Raw genomic sequence first — 19,984 nt, forward strand, 5'->3', positions numbered from 1 at the left:
GCTTCCAATTAGTAACTATCATAAAGAAAAATCATGTTATGGATTTATTACTCTCATCTGGTTCCTTACTTCAGTGCATGTGTTCTGCAGGATATTAAAAAAAAAAACAACAACCCCAAACTATGGTGCCCAAGTGAGTTGTAACTGGCAAAACAATTACATCTCTAGCTTGTTTTTTTTGTTAAGAACACGTTGAGTTTAAGGTGGCTCAGACAAGGATATGCCGTACAGATTGGCAGCTGTCTTGTTGTTTTTTAATGTCTTGGAAAAAAACTATTTAAAGCACTAACAATTTAGCGGCTGGGTGAAAGTACAGGCGGAGGGAAGGCCTGCAGGCTAACTCTCTTCATGCTTATTTGGGTGAGGGAAAGCCCCATTGGGTTGCTTGGCATTACTTCCAAGTAGAACTGCAGATTTTGTGGCTTGAGAGCAAGAACTATGGCAGCTTGCGATGCCTCTGATCTCTCTTAGGAGTCCTGGGGAAATTGCTTATACCAGCAGGCTAAAAATTATCTCCTGAGGTTCCATTATTTCCTTGGGGTTTCCCCCATCTGAGAGAAAAAAGCAAAACCAAATGAGTTCAAATTGCAGGAAAGCAGATTTTGGGCTAAATTAACTGGAGAAACTTCTAACAGTCAAAGCTATTTGACCATGAGATAGATTGCCGGGAGAAAGTGTTATTGGAGGCATTTGAGTGATGGATGGCCCACTGTAAGATTCCCTGATTGAACAAAGGATTTGATAGATGACCTCAAAAGTTCTTTCTACATTTAACGTTCAGAAGTTCTTTCAGTGATCAGAGTGAAATAATATCTAGGGCTATGGAGATACAGTTTGGAGATACAGCATTTGGAGAAAGTCCTGCTAATCGTGCTCACATGACCCCAGGACAGGGCAACCTGTTAGATTTTGCAGCAGAAATTCAAATCCAGAAAGCACACACGGATGACTGATTCAGCAGGATTCATTAACTTCTTTATATACATAATAACATTTGAAGTAAAGTTTACAATACCAGTAGTAGATTCTTCCAATGTAACACAAGCAAAACACAAGCAGCAGCTTCAGAGCAGAGAGTAGTTTAGTTTCACTTTAAAACAGAACAGATAAGTTTCGTTTCTTCAGAGCTGAGCACAGAGCTAAGCCACACCCAGACTCCTTCCAGTCTCAGTCCCCAATTCAGCTCCCATTGGCTGACCTTGTTAACCATGTCTCTGCCAGTTCATGAATATTCTAACACAACCATCATAAATACGAGCCAACAGCCAAGTTTCCAAATTTTGGTCACATGATCATGGGAGGCCGCTATGGCCATAGGTATGAAAAATGGTCACTTTTTTCAGTGTTGTTGTTAACTTCAAAATAGCAATAGCTCTTAGACTTATATGCCACTCCATAGTGCTTTATAGCACTCTCTGAGCAGTTTACAATGTCAGCATATTTGCCCTCCCAACGATCTGGATCCTCCTTTTATTTACCTCAGAAAGATGGATGGTTGAGTCAACCTTGAGCTGGTCAGGATCGAACTCTAGGCTGTGGGCAGAGATAGACTCCAATATTGCATTCTAACCACTGCACCTCTAGAGCTCTTACAATCTGAAAGGTTGCAAGTGGAGGATTACCTGTAGGCAAATTGTGGGATTGTGAAAGATGGTCCTGGGATACTTCTTTCCTTTCTCTTGGCTCTACCTGGGATCTCTACTTCCTTCTTATTTAATCCAGTTGGCAAACAGCATTCTTCAGAAGGTCGTCAGGAGAAAATGGGACTGCTATCAGTGCTACATAAGTAGTTATTTCTGTTAAGTTTGGGGAATAATGGAGACCAGACATCTGACCAGTGACTTCAACTCTTTAATAATCGTAAATAGAACAGAACAGAGCAAGGCTATGGGCAACAGCAACCCTTTTATAGGGTTATCTGCTACCTTATTAACCAATGACATGTGCAACAAGTTCAAACTTATAACCAACGAGAAGTGTCAAAATAGTGGCCAATCAGGGACTACTTATGGACCAATCCCTAGTTGTTGTATAAGGGCCAATCAGGTGTGCAGGTTTCCAAACCCTGATTTGCATTTATGCTAGTAACTTTTATTGATTCACAACAGTTTCCTTATTATTAATGACATGGAGAGTGTGGATTTTGTACACATGGACCACTTATTGCTCTTTTCCAAGCAATCGTAATGCTGAAAGAGCTGCTTTACCATGACAGAAGGTCTGCTTAACCTCAAAAAAAGGATCCAAATGAAAGCAGCTACAACTTCTACCTCTTCTTATTTTTCCTATAGTAAAGTAAAGTAGAGTTTTGGGTGGGCTAGGATTAGGTTACTGGGGTTAATCGAGCATGAGGAAAAACTTTCTAGAACAGTTGTGCATGGAGAAACTAAAAGACTTCAACTTTAACACAAATGGTCTTTCAACATTTGGTTGGACAACTTCTTTAAATCTCTCTCAGGGCAGTGAGAATTTTTCTAGTTTCCTGGGAGTTTGGTCATTTCTCAAGAGCATAATTCTACTCTAGTCGTGGCAGTGTTGCTAAAATGCCTCATGAGAAAATTTCTTTCCTTGTGGTTTTCTCTTGGGATTAACTGGAAGGTGAGAAGCCAAGAAGGCTCCAGAATTCTGCAGAAAGGGTTCTCTCATTCTTTCTCATTTCTTTGACTTCCTCACCATTAAATAAATGCTAAAAACACGACATGCAATTCATGGGGATTATTACTGGTGTTCTATATGCTCTTTTGAAAGAGATCTTGAAATAAATTCTCTTTTACTGAATTGAATGAGAACTTTTAGCAAAGAAATGCAAGATAATAAAACTGCCCAGGATTAATTTCAGCTCTTATTGTTCTGTGTTCCTTTCTGTAGGAAATTTGGTGTCTTCTCCTTTGTACAAATGAGTCAAATAAGTGTAAAAATTATCTTGGTACTTATTCTGCTACCTTAGATCTCTGCCACAAAGCTTTGCAGAATTTAGCATGCAGATAATGGAGTCTGTTCGAGAGGTGGTGATGTCTCCTGCTATATATTAAAGTATCAGTGGAAGCCTTCCTTCCTTCCTTCCTTCCTTCCTTCCTTCCTTCCTTCCTTCCTTCCTTCCTTCCTTCCTTCCTTCCTTCCTTCAGAATACAGAATAATGGAATTGAAAGGGACCTTGGAGGTCTTGTAGTCCACCTCCCTGCTCAGGTGGGAAACCCTACACTATTCCAGACAAATGATTGTTTAATCTCTTCTTAAAAACTTCCAGTGTTGGAGCATTCACCACTTGTTGGAGGCAAGTCGTTCCACTCATTAATTATTCTAACTTCAAGAAATTTCTCCTTAGTTCTACGTTGCTTCTCTCCTGGCTTCTTCTTTTTTTTTTTGTCAATTTTATTTGAGTTTTCACAAAAAAATACAAATAAAACATCTTTTTTGAAAGTACCGTAATCCCGGGTTACATTTCTTCGTACAGACACAAATTCAATTTCATGCTCATTTTTATGTTCTATTCCATATCTTATTACTGTTTTACATTTTCTGCATAGCTTCTCCCCTCTTTTAATTTACTCAATTTTATTTTAATTATCTCATCTCAATTCAAATCATTATATTTATATTTTTTGTCTGTCCTGTTTCAATTATCTATTATCTTTTCTCATTGAACAAAGTTTCTCCTGTAGTTACTGATTGGAGTATGACGCCTTTATATCTTTTAAGTTTATCCATTTTACTCCTATTTAGGCTTCAATATATACCCTAAAGTTATAACATTCAATATAATACATAACTTCCATTCGAATTCTTAAAATACATTCTTAAAATACACACTATATTCTTAAAAAAAGAAAAAATTATAAATATATGTAATTAAAACAACACATTCCATTCCAATTCAATTCTATCATTAATATTAATATTCATTAAAATCTTAACTTCTTTAACATTACTTTTCAATTAAATATCATACTTCTATGAGAACAATTATAAGCTTTCCATAATTAATTCCCCCCTCTTCACTTATATTTTATAAAACATTAACTAATTAAAATGTTCCCGTCCCTTCCTAATTCAATTTTCTCATTTATTTTATTTCACTTATTTTATTAACAAACATTTCACTAAATTACACTAACTATTTTATCCCTCATTTTAATCATACGTTGTTTCCAATTTTTTAAAGTTATTTCTATTACTAATATAACAATACAATCTTATGTACCTTTACAGAATCCCTTTTTCAGTTAGATTTTCACCCATTATCTCTAATTAGATCCTGTTTCTCTATATCATGCTCCAGTCCTTTGTAACTTCTTTTCCTTTCCTTCTTCCCTCTCTTCTTCTCTCTCCCCTTTTTACCCCCTTGTCTCTCTACCTCTATTTCTCTCTTCTGTATTACCCTCTTCTGTTGCTTTCCAGTATTATACTTATTTTTTGAATTATTTTTCTTTTCTTTGGTTGTTTTTTTAAGTCTTAAATTCTCCATTCTCTTTCCCCCCCCTTTCCTTTTTCTTCCCCACATAGAATTACTTGTTCATTAAAGATGGCTTCTTCTTTCTCCCAGTCTTCTTGTTTTGCAGTCGTTTCTTGTTGTTTCTCATAGTTCCAAATCTCCATTTCTAAGAATTGAAAAACGAAGCCAAAAGAACCCCTCCCTTCTTGTGCATCAACTTTATACTTTTTAAGTTCCATTTTCAATTCATCCAGAAGTGGTGCCATTGTATAAATTTTTTAAAAACCACCCGATTAATTTTAGTCATTCAAATGCAATAACCAAGAATCCAAAGATCACCAAGTAATCCAAATACATGCAAGCTGTTTCTTTTTGCTCTGTTTTTCACTTTCTCTTCCTGGGGTTCTACTGTTTAGTTACAAAGTTTCAGTTAAAAGGTATCTTTTAGAAGTCTTGTTGAAGTTTTACTGTAGATTCTTTTTAATTCCAGGCAGTCTCCTCCCTCTTTCCAGATCCTGCCCTTTTATTCTTTTTCTCTCCCTTCCTGCTTATGAAAAAAAATTTTTAGTGTCCAGAAATATTTATTATCCCCTTGACATTTTGTTTTATTTTCAGCTTAATTGCCTGTTGATGTCAAAGTGGATTTTTCCAATTTCTTATTTAAGTCTCTTGGTTGTCAGTATAGGGAAAGGGAGAGAAGAAAAAAAACCCAAACCTTTCCCATTTCACTTTCCTTTGCTGCTTCCGACTCTTCTTTGGGAGCGATGTTATTTTTTTGTAAGTTTAAATTCCAGGGTACCTTAGTTGTTGCTTTTACAATTTAACCCAGTCAGCCAAAACTTTCACTTCTTATCTTCCTCCTGCACATTCTTTTCCAGTTGAGTTCTCCTTTGTGGTGGCCATTTCTGACCACCGCTGCCACCGCCTTCGGGAAAGGGAGTAATGGCCAGCTGAGGAGGAGAGATGTGGCTCTCCTAAACCCTGCTGGCGGTCTCCCCCCTCTTCACTACCTTTACGAGGTGGCTTAGCCCCAAAACCAGCCAGCTCAGTGAGCTCCAGCGGTGAGCCCAGACCGAAACCGCGCACAAACACGGATTTCTGTTTATCGCTGAAGGAACTCAAACCGGAAGACCCTCTCCTTGCTTCTTGTTCTGCTCTCAGGTGCTTTGGAAAATAGGTTGGCTCCCCCTTCTTTGTCGCAGTTCCTTCCTTCCTCCCTCCCTCCCTCCCTCCCTCCCTCCCTCCCTCCCTTCCTTTCTTCCTTCCTTCCTTCCTTCCATCTTCCCACTATATTACTTGGAATAGAGTAGTAATAAAATATTGTCAGAGATCTATACATAATAAAATATTCATGAATGGCAGATAATGACTTTAGGTTCTGAAGCCTCCCTAGTTGGTCCAGGGGAAGAGCTTTGCAACACAATTTGTTGCATGCTTTTGTTCTCTCTCTCTCTCTCTCCCTCCCTCCCTCTCTCCTCCCTCCTCCCCTCCCTCTCTCTTGCAGGCTTCAGGTTCTATTTGTAGTCTGTGATGCTTGTGCTGCAGAATAGCATCTTTGCAAGTAGTGATGTGATCTTCTGTGTAGGAACATGCAGTTTGACATTCCATCAACTGAAAATAAAAAAAAAAAAATCAGAAGGGAAAGCCTGAGTAAGGAGAGAGGTTTTTAAAAAAGTCTTTATTACCCTTTTTCTTTATCCCTACTGCTAACATAAAAAAGGGAAATAAAGATTTTTGCTTTTAAAAACCATCTGTCTCTACCCAGGCTATCTCTACTGATTTTTGTTTTCATCTTGGTAGACTCTTAGCTGCACACTCTTGTAGAATATATTGAATTTGAGGCTGGTGGGAATCTTCTATCAATATCCATCCCTCTTCTTTAAAGTTGACTGAAGTATGCATCATTATGTGTAGGGCAGGAAGGGATTTTTTTCCGGGGGGGGGGGGGAATAATAATATTTAATTCTATGGACAGTTTATATATTTCCCTTCTCCTTGTTAACAGGAGCTCTTCAAAGATGGACGGACCAATGGGTTCAGTAGGCTCAATCTATCCCAAGCCAGGGTGTTATTGAAAACAAACTAGGGCATCATAAATGATTACATGCTGGATAGCTTCCATAGGAAGAAATATTTTAATATTTGGGAGCTTTTTAGCTTAAATGTAGGCAAATAATTGTGCCTTAGACATAATGGACATAGTCTTGGAGATAGTCTTGGAGATTATGGCCCTCCCTACCTTGTAGTTAGAGGAAGAATAATAAAAATTATTTTAATTACAAAAATAATGCACAGCACTGGCCTGAATCATAGCCTATAATTCCCACAATGCTTTTGGCTTCTCATGACTTCAGAGAGGAGATTCTTAGGAAAAATAATATCTGAAGAGACCTAGTTGAAAATATATCACTTGTGCTCAAACAAAAAAAGACAGTTGGTGACTGGCCATTAAGGAGGAGTTTCTCACTATTGATTTTGTATGGATGAACATCCCAACTGGATGCCCTTCAAATATTCTTCCATAATTCTCAGCCAGCAATGCTGGGAAGTGTGGTCCAACATATCTGAAAGAATTAGATAACAGAAGGAAGGTGAATTTCTGTGCAGTGTCAACATGCATCCCTTTCTCTCTCACACACACATATTGTGCTTGTCCAAACTACTCTTTTTATATTCTAATTTTCACATTGGTGGCTTGGAAATGAATCCTAGGATAATATTATAAACACAGTGGGAGGCCAATCATTAAAGATGAAGGAGCACTGAAATGTAGCAACCTGGTGCGTCTTGTTGAAGAAATCTGTTTGAAGCCAGGGTGGGTGCCCAGGACACAGGTTCATTTGAAATTTGCATAATAGTTACTCAATTTGTGTATACAATCTATTTATTAGCCAGATCTTCCTGTTGGGAAAAAAAAACCCACATAAAAAATGGGAGAAGAAGGGAGGTTCTGAGTTGGCTCTCTTTAGTCATTATGTAACTGGATAAAGGCTTTCCTTTAAATGCAGTTTGCACTCTTACATTTGTTTGGATTGTGTAGCCCAGAATTTTCTTTGGGAAGCATAATTACAGCTGTTTGGGTCAGGAAGTGAGTGGGTAAGGGGAGGGTGCCAGACAATTGATGCGTAGGTGTAATGGACCCTTCAGTGGTTCTTGGTGTGAGACCTTCTTGTTTACCTTCAACATTACTTGTTTACCCTGTACATTTTCCCACTTTAAGCAGCATGGGTATTTTAATATTCTTTTTAATTTAAAGACACTCTGAAGTTTCCATGGGTGTGCATTTGGGCTCTGCAGAATGAGTAGGCGGCCCAGTGTTGGAGCTTTGATTCAAGCATCCTTTTGCTTTCTGAATACAGGAAAGCAACACTTCTAAAGATCAAAATGAAAGGTGACTGGTAGTTGGGTCTGCCCCATGGAGTTAATTTCTTTGAGGGAGGAGTTGCTTGCTCTACCCTTCAAGAATTTGGTAGCGCACCTCCTCTTCAAACGGCCGTCTTTATACTCAACTATTTTAGACAATTATCATCCTATCTTTAATATACCCTTTTAAGGAAAGGTTGTTGACAATGTTGGCAGCTAATGAGAACTATTTCACTTGGACTTAATCCTGGGGTTCCTCTCACCCCTCCAAATATAATACACCTGATGACTTGCCTTGAAGCTGCACCATGGCCTTAAAACATTGAAATATTGAAACTTTGGTCATAAGGTCCAAAGGGCCATAAGGTCATTTGCCACTTGAGAAAAAGGACAAGTTATAATATCTCCCCCCTTTCCATTAAATAGAAACAGACTGAATTGGCAGTTCAGTCTTGACTTGATCCTGGCCGTGGGTTTTCTACCATGTCTAAGGAGTTGCATTTGCAACTCTGTTCTCCAAGCAAATTAAGAATGGGCTGACTGATTTTACCAAACTCAAAAATGTCAAAAATGGTGTAGGGTCTGCTTGGGCGGATGGATTTGAGCTAGATGACCTACAAGGTCCCTTCCATCTCAGTTAATCTGTATAATCTGTATAAAGTCTGTGTGATGATCCAGGCCTGGCACACAGGCAACACAGTCAAATAAGAAAGAAGAGTCCTTTTAATACCTCCAACTTTGCCCCCAATGTCCAGGTTACCTTCAGCTGGAGAAAAAACTCCCAAGAACAGTCTTTAAGTGGAGGAAATTCAGTCCAAAAACAAAGTATATACAAACTGTAAATAAAAATCCACACAAACCATACTGCAGTAATTAACTTGACAGGGCAAGATAAGAAATTGCAGACTTGAAAGGCCAGCAAAACACACACAGTTGGGAAGATGCCAGGAACCCAGATAATCCTCAACAATAACAGGTAACTCACGATTTGCTTCCAACAACTTTGCTGTGTGTAGCTTCCCTTTTTAAACACTGTGTTCCCAGCTGCAGCTAATGAAGGGAATCAGGACCCTTTCCTCCCCCATAAGCCACACAACTCACGTTGCTCCCTATATGCCATAGGATGAAGAGGGGGTGGCCCTGACTTCCCCTCTGAATTCCCTCTGCTTTGCTCTACCTCTCCCCTGCTCTGCCCAGCCGGACTGTGCCCTTCCCCAGTTTCTTCCACAGCCAATGGAGCCACAGTACCACTCCCTGTCAGCTGCTCAGCCTCCCCCTCTGAATCAGATTCCGACAGGGGCATGACAGCCTGCTTTTGTCTGCTATACTGTGCATAATGTTTGGACCAGCTTATTCCTAGAAATATGTCATTCTCTTACGCTTCTGCATAACACTGAAAGTCATTGTTCTCCAAGTACCATCCTTTGCACTTTACAAAGATTTTTTTAGAAAAAATGGGGCAGGAATACAAGACTGAACTATTTTCAATCTAAAACAAATACGTCTCCAAATTATGTGTGGGTGAAGACTTTATTTATTTTTTCTTAATTGCCTCCTATGAATGAGCAAATGGGCAGGTCCTTTCTCGGGCAGTAAAGGAGCTTCTAGCTTGTGCTGAATCTTTATCAGTCTCAGAACGAACCATTACACAAATGATGCTACCATCATGTCAGAATGTGACTTCCATCCCAGAGACTGAGAGGGTGTAAGATGAACTCGGGAAACATTACGTTGAGTAAGGTGTTCCTTTCAAATACAATTTAGAAAATAATAGCTGTACTGAAAATTTAAACTAAAGAATAACGTACGATCACCAGTCTTTGTGGGAAATCTTTATGATGCAATCATTTTGAATGCATTTGTCCCGAGGAACATCTTATAGGATACACAGGGACAGTGAAGCTGTGTAGAGTCCCAAAATCTCATTAAAACGAGAGGCACTTGGCTGTCCTTGCACTTTTCATTACATTGTTATTTTAAACAACACAGGCAACAACTTTGAACAATAAATATTACAGTATGGTGTTTTTTTTCCTCTTCAGAAAACAACCTCTCAGTGAAAAAGACTGGAGATACAATTTGATGGCAAATTAATCTGGCACACATAAAGGGAAGAGATTGCATTCTTCCTTTGTGCTTGTGTTGTTCTTTTCTCATGGTCATTGCTACATATTTCATTGATTGGTTCAATAGAACCAATTAATTAAATGTTCTAGCCATAATAAATATACTTATTCATTAACAACATCAGGGTAATCCTCTCATCAGCTGAGCAGACAGACAACAGACTGCTGAATGAAGTTGAGAAATAATGTATCCAAATTCAAGCCTGCCTTTAGGTAAGGAAGTTCAATAGAAGACTGGCTCAAGCTACCTTGCAGGAGAGAATCAAGTTGGAACACGGAATATTGCATAAGAAGTGCTGAACTCATGAAGAAAAGTTCAGGAGGTGCATCTCATGAATAAAAAAGCAGCTATTAAAATAGTGTTCCTTCTAAAATGATGACTGTGACTCAACTGAATATCTAAAAATAATAGTGCCCTTGTAGTCCAGAGTTTAAATTAAATTAAATTACTAAATTAAATTAAATTAAATTAGAGATTAATCTGAAAGGTGGGTGCAAAAGAGCAAGGAAGAGAGTTATATAGAGTCATGTGAAGTATTAGTACCACTTTATAAAATCTTAGTATGGCCACACTTGGAATATTGCATCTGGTTTTGGTCACCACAATATAAAAAAAGACATTGAGATTCTGGAAAGAATACAGAGAAGACCAGCAAAGATGATTAGGGAGCTAAAGGCTAAAACATATAAGGAACGGTTGCTGGAATTGTGTATGTCTAGTCTAGTGAAAAAGATAGCAGTATGTTCCAGTATTTGAGGGGCTGCCACAAAGAAGAAGGGGCAGAAATATTTTCTAAAGCAACAGAAGGCAAGACAAGAAACAATGGATGAAAATTAATCAAGGAGAGAAACAACTAGAACTAAAGAGAAATTTCCAAACAGTGAGAACAATTAACCAGTGAAACAGAAGTTGCCTTCAGAAGTTGTGGGTGCTTCATCACTGGAGACTTTAAAGAAGAGATTGGACAGCTTTTATCTGAAATAGTATAGGCTTTCCTATTTGAGCAAAGCGTTGGGCTAGAAGACCTCCAAGGTCTATTATTCTGTATTTTGTAAATCCTAAATTTGTAATCTAAACTGGGAAGTAACAAATCCCAAAGAAAATAAAATGGCGTTGAAAATACTCGTAGGTCAAGGCAGTGGGCAATCTATATCTGCAGGAGCTGTGTATATGGTTGGCTTGGGATGATCTGTTCTTAAACTTTGGAATGAGAGATGCTGAGAAGACAAGAAGGTTTTAACAGCAATTTTCTTCATTGCCGAGATGAACAGATGGTGGAAAATTTACAGAAAGTTGGGTTTTATTGCAAAATATGGTCTTGCTTTGAAGCCCCGACACCTGGTCTGCATCACACTGTGAGAAAAACATCCCAGCTTTACACTAATGGACTGAACAATAGTCAAAAAGAGAACATCTTTTATTGCACAGAGAAGTCGGAAGAACTCCTATTTCTCAGGCTTCCCGCTGTCATTCTATTTACTGTAGTTTGTTGGTGCTTAAATGGGGATCACTTAAGGCAATACATTAAGACTTGAAAGGAACAATATATTTTACAATTAGGTTAGCAGTAGTTTTGCATCCCTGATGATAATTACAAATCAATTATGCTATTTTTTTTTAATGAGAACTCTTGCAGGGTTTTGATAAGTCAATTGTCCCTCTGTGTGATGGAAACTCTCCAAGGCCAGGAATTAAGTGTATAGTTAGTAACAAGAATGTTTAATCCCCACAGCAATTCTTTTGCAAAAAGATTAAGTTAAGACCAGTTGGAGGAAATATGGTTGCCAAATATGGCTAGTTTAAGATAGTTTGGGGGGAATGGATGGAAATGAATGCTACTGAATCTGTTATTTATACTGTAAGTGGTAGAATATTATATTGAAATGAAGCACTAGCACCTTTGAGGCACAGAGAAGTTTTGGATACAGTAATTGACTGTATTTTCAGTGTATCCTTAAACTGGTTATGGACTGAAATTTGCAAATGCAGACTGAATTCAACAAACAGAAACCTAATAAAAACAGCCAAGCAACTGCTGTACTCAAATACTGGGTCTCCTTTATTTGTTTGGGTATACTGTTACAAAGGACTAGGGTTAAATTTGATTGGATCAGAAGTTCAGAACCCAATGAGAAAAAACATTGAATAACTGAAGTGTTTATCTTTGCAAGTAAACAAAGGTAAGAGAGACTTTTATAAGATTTTAAAAGGACCTTCATGTTCAGGTTTAGAAATAAATATGAATGTGATTCCTATAAATCTATTATTCTTATTCAAGTATTTCATTAATTTTCCTATTTGTATGTTTGAGAGCAATTTTTGTCATAACTACAGCAGGATTAAGGATTAAGTGTTTCCTATCCACTGTGATTCTAACAGTCTTCAGTCAAGGGGTGGGGTCTTAACATATGAACCTGATTTTGAGGTGGACTATAGAAATTTGCATTCAGGATGGTGCCCAATGATTGTATTGTCCACACGGACAATGGTATACTGCCTGCTATTCCTACCACTAAATTCGAGTCTTCCCTCAACTCCTGAGATCAGTGGATAACTTTGGGCCAGTCATGGTCTCCCAGGCATTACAGGATTTTTGCAAAGAAAACAATAGCAATAGCATTTAGGCCTTCTAAATACTTCCCCACAGTGATTTACAGCACTCTCTTGGTGGTGTACAAGGTAGAATCCTTATTTGCATATTGGCCCCAACAGTCTGGGTCCTCATTTTACCAAATGCTGAAGGACGGAAGGCTGAGTCAACTTTGAGCCCTGTTGGGATCAAACTCCAGGCTGTGGGCAGAGTTTGCCTGCAGGAATGTACTTTAACCACTGCACTCTTTATGTTAACCATTATGGACACTCAGAGAAAAGGGTAAATATCAATACAATAAATCATAAGAAAGTCATAGAACTCTCTGAAGTTTCCCCAAGTCTGCTTTTATTTTTTTTTCCACAGAGCTATGAATTATTTGACCTTAAATTGAAGTAAGGACTTTGAGCTTGCTTTGAAAATCTAAACCCAGTAGCACTGTCTACAATTGAGACTCCCAGAAGAGGGGGCCTAGTCATTTTTCAGTCTTCAATTCGAGGAGACAGATGCTTGTTTTCTGCTGTCCATCGATATCCTCTCATTATGCCAGAAGAAAGCAGAAGACAAAACAAAAGTGAATAGAAGCAGGCAGATGCTCCCCGTTTTCTTCAGAAGTCTTAAATACACATAGATACGCATAACTGGAAAATACTTGACAATAAATCAGCCAAAACAGGGAAATATCAACTCATATTTTGACAGTTAAGGTGTTCCACAGTAGATTTGCTGGCACTCCAACTGATGATATGACTTGCTGATACTGCAGCTTTGTGCCACTCCTTATCAACTTTGACAGGTTTTATAGTGCCTCTAAATTGAAGTGTGAAAGCCTGCACGAGTTGTTAGAAAAAGAGATCAGGCTAGGCAATTGCTGTACAGCATGTTGTCAGTTTTTGTTTCAGGCAAGCTTAAATACTATATTATTGTCTGTCTTATTGACACCAAATGAAGCAGGGAGGGATCCAGCTCGGCAGTGAAAAAGCAGATTTATTGGGCTGTGGATGTCCCGAAATGAGTGTAATTCCACAAATCTTTCTTCCAGAAGGATAAACAAGACCAACTTCCAACTACATAAATGAATTACTAGAAGAAAAGAATGGCCACAAGGATTAGTGAGTTTGTTTGGTTGCTTACCCCAGGGGTCATCCTGGCACTTCATCAGAAATGGATTCTTAGCGCTTTTAATTTAAAACCTCAGGCTGAAAAGTGGGCCTTGTTCCCTTTTGCTTCAGGATACCTTTGTAGAAAATGCAGGATAAAGCTATTTATGCCAACTGGGCTGCAGAGGATTAATCTTGGGGCAGATTTGCCAGGAAACCACGAGAAAGGGAGGGATAGTTTCAAGTCAGTGATTGTGCAGAAATATTTTGCTTATCGCAGGCCAGGCTCTTTGAAAAAAAAAAGTAGACTAAGTGGCAAGCAATTAAATTATTCTGGGATGGATTGAATTTCTTTAATTAAAGTACAAGGCTGCTTTTTTAAAGCACGGTGCTTTGAAATGTGTGAGTTTGGATTTTGCTTAGGTTAGTTGTGCAAAACCATGGTCAAAGTGATGGATCAGGACTGTGAAAATAACAATTTAGTATTTTTTGAGCTTGGACATTTATTGAGTGATTTGAGGCCAGTCACTAACTCTCACTCAAGTTTGGTCGTTGATGTGGGGAACTATTTCAGACAGCACACTGAAGCCTTGTTTCACTGGAGTAAGAAAAACAATTTATTTTATATGGTAGAATAAATCTGGGTTTTCATCATAAGGTGGTGTTGAGGCCATCTTAAGGTTTTGGATGGAAGATGAGAAAGATTGTCCTACTCTACACAATTTTTCCATACCAAGGACAGGACAAAACAAAGTATAATCCTTTAGCAATTAAACTCAAGGCTTGCTTACTTCTATATTGCATAGTCAATCGTTATATAGGACTATACACTTCCATATATCTAAAGAAAAAAAAGGTTCCCCATCATTATCTCCTTGTCAAACGTCTGTGGTGCGAGTTCACGTATTGAGCTCCTAGAGCAGAGGTGTCAAACTCAAGGCCTGTGGGCTGGATCAAGCCCATGAGGTACTTAAACCTGGCCTGTGGGGCCACCCTATACTGACAGAGGGTTGCAGGAGGCCGTTGCAGCCGAAAACAGACCTCAGGAGCCTCTTTACGCTGGCAGAGCACTTGGGCCACCATAGGCGCCCCCAACATGAGTGACGTTGCTCATCTTGGCTATGCCCACCCTGGCCCCCCAAGGTCAAACTCAACCCTGATGCAGCCCTCAAGGAAATAAAGTTTGACACCTCACTCCTAGAGAAAAGGTGGAATAGAAATATCAAGAGTACTCACAACCAAATTCCATTGCAGTTAATGAGACTGAAGTTTCTCACCATGGCTAATGGGTTCACTAATTTCAGTGATCTCCTTACTTCTGTAGGAGCAAGAATAGTATGAATGCTATCTTACACCGTATATACAAAAAAAGCAAAACAATTTTGCAATGTAGCATTTTGTTTCTACATAACTGATTTTTTTTCCCAAATGCCATCCACTCTGCTTAAATAACTAATTCCCACAACAATGTCAACTTATTTACTAAGACTGCATTACTATTATTCCTCTTATCCTTCCTTATACCTATCTCTTCCCACTTATGACTATAACCATGTTGCTTGTATCTTTACAATTTATATTGTTTTATTTGTTTCCTAGTATGATTTGCTTGCTTATTAGTAGACAGATTGCTTATTAGTAACCTATGACTATCACTAAGTGTTGTTTCTGATGATTCTTGATGAATGTATTTTATTTTTTCTTTATGTACACTGAGAGCATATGCACCAAAGACAAATTCCTTGTGTGTCCAATCATACTTGGCCGATAAATAATTCTATTCTATTCTATTCTATTCTATTCTATTCTATTCTATTCTATTCTATTCTATTCTATTCTATTCTATTCTATTCTATTCTATTCTGTTCTCTACAAAACAGAATTGAATAATCTGTCACCTGAGGGAGATGGTATTATTAGTTGCTTCTTTAGGTTTGTGGTGTCTAAATTGTAAAAAAAAAAAACCAAAACCTCAATAACAAATTAATTTCCGTATTAACTTGAAAGGAAACAATGCACAGACATTCCAAATAAGGGACAATTGCTTGCCAAGGAGAGCCATTGGACAGCCTTGCCAAGGATCATTTGGTGACACAGTTCTGAAAAAGATCTTGATCTATCTCAGAGTAAAACAAAAGAAAACATGACCTTTGAAATGCGATTTGCAGCTAGTGGCTGGTGGAAGTTGGCTAGAAAATCTATTAGGCAAAAAAAAAAAAAAGGTGAATGCTCAAAGAAATATAAAAGAGACATAATGGATGCTTGGCTTACAAGTTTGGTTTAGTTGCCATAGCCCATTGTGTTTGCTACATTTAAAAGCATTTAAGCTGAATACTAATAGCCTCAGTTAAATACAGGAGAAACTTCATGGGCTTTCATGGTTCTGTTGTGCTTGGCATTTCAATTTGGGGCAGGGTCAATGTCCTCTAGAAAACAAACAAACAAAAAATCCATGGAATGACGATGAAACTCAAATAGCCCATTTCTGGAACAGAGACACGCAAGCTACTAAGTGAAGTGTGTTTTGTCTGTGATTTATATATTTCTTGGATTTTATACAGGGGTGGGCTGCTGGGGGTTTGCAGGGGTTTGGGAGAGCCCCTAGCTAAGATTCTGTGTGGTTTGGAGGACTCCCAAATCCCACTCCTGGTTGGCCCCGCCCACCCCACCTCGCCCCTCCTAGGAGTCCCCACATGGCCCGTTTTGGATGCAGGTAAGTGCAGGGCATGTGCAGAGGCTCGGGGAGGCCAAAAAACGGGCCTCCCGGAAGATCAGGAAGGCCGGAAATGGGCCTGTTTTTGGCTTCCAGAGAGCCTCCGGAGCCTGGGGAGGCTGTTTTCACCCAAGGAGCTGCTGATCCAGTTCTACAGAGGAATTGTTGAGTCTGTCATCTTGACCTCTATAACTGTCTGGTTTGGTTCTGCAACGCAACAGGACAGACACAGATTCCAGAGGGTAATTAGGACTGCAGAAAAAACAATTGCTACCCACTTGCCTTCCATCAAGGACCTGTATACTACACGAATCAAAAAAGAGGGCTGTGAAAATATCTACAGACTCCTCACATCCCGGACATAAACTGTTTCAACTCCTTCCCTCAAAACAAGGCTATAGAGCACTGCACACCAGAACAACTAGAGACAAGGACAGTTTTTTCCTGAATGCCATCACTTTGCGAAACAAATAATTCCTTCAACCCTGTTCAACTATTACAAAGTCTGCACTACTATTACTGTTAATCTTCCCATCACTCCTTATCCCGCATCCCGTCCCATTTGTGACTGTAGGACTGTAACTTTGTCGCTTGTATCCTTACGATTTATATTGACTGTTTCCTAGTATGATTTGATTGTTGATTGTACCCTATGACTATCATTAAGTGTTGTACGTTATGATTCTTGATTCTTAACAAATGTATCTTTTCTTTATGTATACTGAGAGTATTTACACCAAGACAAATTCCTTGTGTGTCCAATCACACTTGGCCAATACAGTATTCTATCTTATTGCTATTCTATCCTATTGCTATTCTATCCTATTGCTATTCTATCCTATTGCTATTCTATTCTATTCTATTCTATTCTATTCTATTCTATTCTATTCTATTCTATTCTATTCTATTCTATTCTATTCCATTCCATTCCATTCCATTCCATTCCATTCCATTCCATTCTATTCTATTCTATTCTATTCTATTCTATTCTATTCTATTCTATTCTAGGAAAGCTTCTGGAGCTGGGGGAGGGCAATCCACCCCACTGTAGTGCAGGAGGCTGACTAGGCCACGCCCAGCATGGCCACGCCCACCAAGCAACTGGGCAGAGAACCCGTTGCTAAAATTTTTGAAGCCCAACCCTGGATTTATATATTGCCTTTCTACTCTGGCAGGCACACAGTGTGGTTAACATTAACCCGAAATTAAGAACAAAAAGCCTGGTGCAATAGGATTAAGTATAGTTTTTAGTATTTATTTCTTAGATTTTTTTTTTTGGGGGGGGGAGAGCTGCATGGTGGCCTAGAGGTAGAGGTTTTGCCTCATAATCAGGAAGCTTTGAATTGAATCCTAGATAGTGGCGGATATTTCTCTCTCTGGGTGCAGTGAGTAATTGTCTGCTGTGAACTCTGTGTAGACATCAGGAAGGGCATCCAGCCAGAAAATTCTGGAGCTCGCTTGAATGGCCCCGACTCCACCCTGATGCAAGGGATTACAGGGTTGTTAAAAGAGAAAAAAATGTTAGATTTTTTTGGAGGAGTTTTGCTCTGTCTTCAACCAGTTGATTAAGCAGAATTATTTCCATATTAAATGGGAAACAGATTGTCTCAATGTGAGCTGCTAATCCAGAGAGTTTTTTCTGGTGCTTCAGATGTGCATAGAGCAGCTTTTTGCAAATGTGGTTGTTGTTAGAGAGCCTTTTTGACTTAGAAGAGAAAGTTTTTTTTTCCTGGTTATAAAATATACATCCTTTGGCTTCCACACTTTTGAGGTTCAGAAAACTCATAAAAGCAAATTTCTTTCATCAGGCTTTTTTTTTAATTGCTAACTGAGTTCTAGTATTCATTTTGTGTTAATGATAATGTGTATTTTTTAAACTTTATTCTGTTTTTCTCTTTTAAATGCTGTTAGCTGCTTCAAGTATATTCCAAGTAGGAAGAAAATGGTATAAATAAATGCAACCCTAGAGGAAAAGTAGTTACTCTTAATTACATATAATAACAGTAGCCTAACATGGAGATAAAAGGGTAAAATATTAAAACAAAATAAAGATAGCTTTGTTATTCTACTTATCACTTTTGTAAATTCCTATGCTACAGAAATTGGCTCTGCTTTGCTGTGATTGTAGCAAATTGCCCTATTTAAAAAGTTATGTATTTATCAGCATCATTGAACAACTGTAAAAAGGCTCATGACACATTAGAAGCTAAAAAAAAAATCTAATATTGTATATGTTCTTGAGGATGATGGGGTAATAAATGATGAGTAGCTTTTCATTTTTTCAAAAGAAAGCTTTCAAAAATTATTCTAAATTATAATTTAAAATTCTATAAGAGAAATGAAACATCCCTTTATTAATAAATGGAATAGTTTTATTAATTGATTAGAATCGAATCGAATAGGATAGGACATAACAGGATAGAATAGAATGGAATGGAATAGAATAGAACGTAGAGAAGAATATAGAATAGAATAGAATAAAAGGTAGAGGACAATATAGAATAGAATAGAATGGAATAGAATAGAATAGAATAGAATAGAATAGAATAGAATAGAATAGAATAGAATAGAATAGAAGGTAGAGGGGAATATAGAATCGAATCGAATAGAATAGAAGGTAGAGGAGAATATAGAATAGAATAGAATCAAACAGAATCGAATCGAATCGAATAGAAGGTAGAGGAGAATATAGAATAGAATTGAATAGAAGGTAGAGGAGAATATAGAATAGAATCGAATAGAATCAAATCGAACAGAATCGAATAGAATCAAATAGAAGATAGAGGAGAATATCGAATCGAATCGAATCGAATAGAAAGTAGAGGAGAATATAGAATCAAATAGAATAGAATAGAAGGTAGAGGAGAATGTAGAATAGAATAGAATAGAACAGAACAGAACAGAACAGAATAGAATAGACTGTAGAGGAGAATAGAGAATAGAATAGAGAATAGAATAGAATAACAGAGTTGGAAGGGGACTTGGAGGTCTTCTAGTCTAACCCCCTGCTTAGGCAGGGAACTCAACACCACTTCAAACAAATGGTTAGTCTTACAATCTTACCAATAAAATACCATAAAAATAAAATGCACAATCTGATTCCAGGGTGAAATAGATAAAAGGAAACACTGTGATAAAATAGATACGTGGTGGTAATGCAAGAAGTTGGCCATCAGATAAATGCGTTCCCTTACAGGGTACCCCCCCAATTTGTTCGATGTACGTGTAGACTCAACTTACGATCATATTTCTCTTGCTAAGCAAGGCAGTTGTTAAGCGAGTTTTGCCCAATTTATGACCTTTTTTGCCACAATTGTTAAGTGAATCACTGCTAAGTTGATTCACTGTTCTTGTTAAGTTAATAACACAGTTATTAATGGAATCTGGCTTCCCCGCCGATTTTGCTTGTCGGAAGGTCGCAAACAGTGATTAAATGATCTCTGGACAGTGCAACCATCATAAATATGCGCCAATTGCCAAGCATCCAAATTTTGATCATGTGACATGTGAAAAATAGTTAATAAGTAACTTTTTTCAGTGCTTTTGTAACTTCAAGTGCAGGGGTGGTATTCAGCAGGTTCTGACCAATTCTGGAGAACCGGTAGTGGACATTTTGAGTAGTTCGGAGAACTGGCAAATGCCACCTCTGACTGCCCCTG

The 19,984-nt window shown here is 38.2% G+C and overlaps 1 long non-coding RNA gene across 1 annotated transcript in view; it reads left to right on the forward strand.

Moving 5' to 3' along the window:
• LOC148129836 (uncharacterized) overlaps positions 1-19,984 on the forward strand; it is a 152,175-nt gene that overhangs the window by 280 nt on the left and 131,911 nt on the right. The window lies entirely within an intron of this gene.

This window comes from Notechis scutatus, chromosome 9 (assembly GCF_049901735.1).
Source record: "Notechis scutatus isolate UNSWTSFEM ecotype Mainland chromosome 9, rNotScu1.2, whole genome shotgun sequence".
NCBI classification, from domain to species: domain Eukaryota; kingdom Metazoa; phylum Chordata; class Lepidosauria; order Squamata; family Elapidae; genus Notechis; species Notechis scutatus.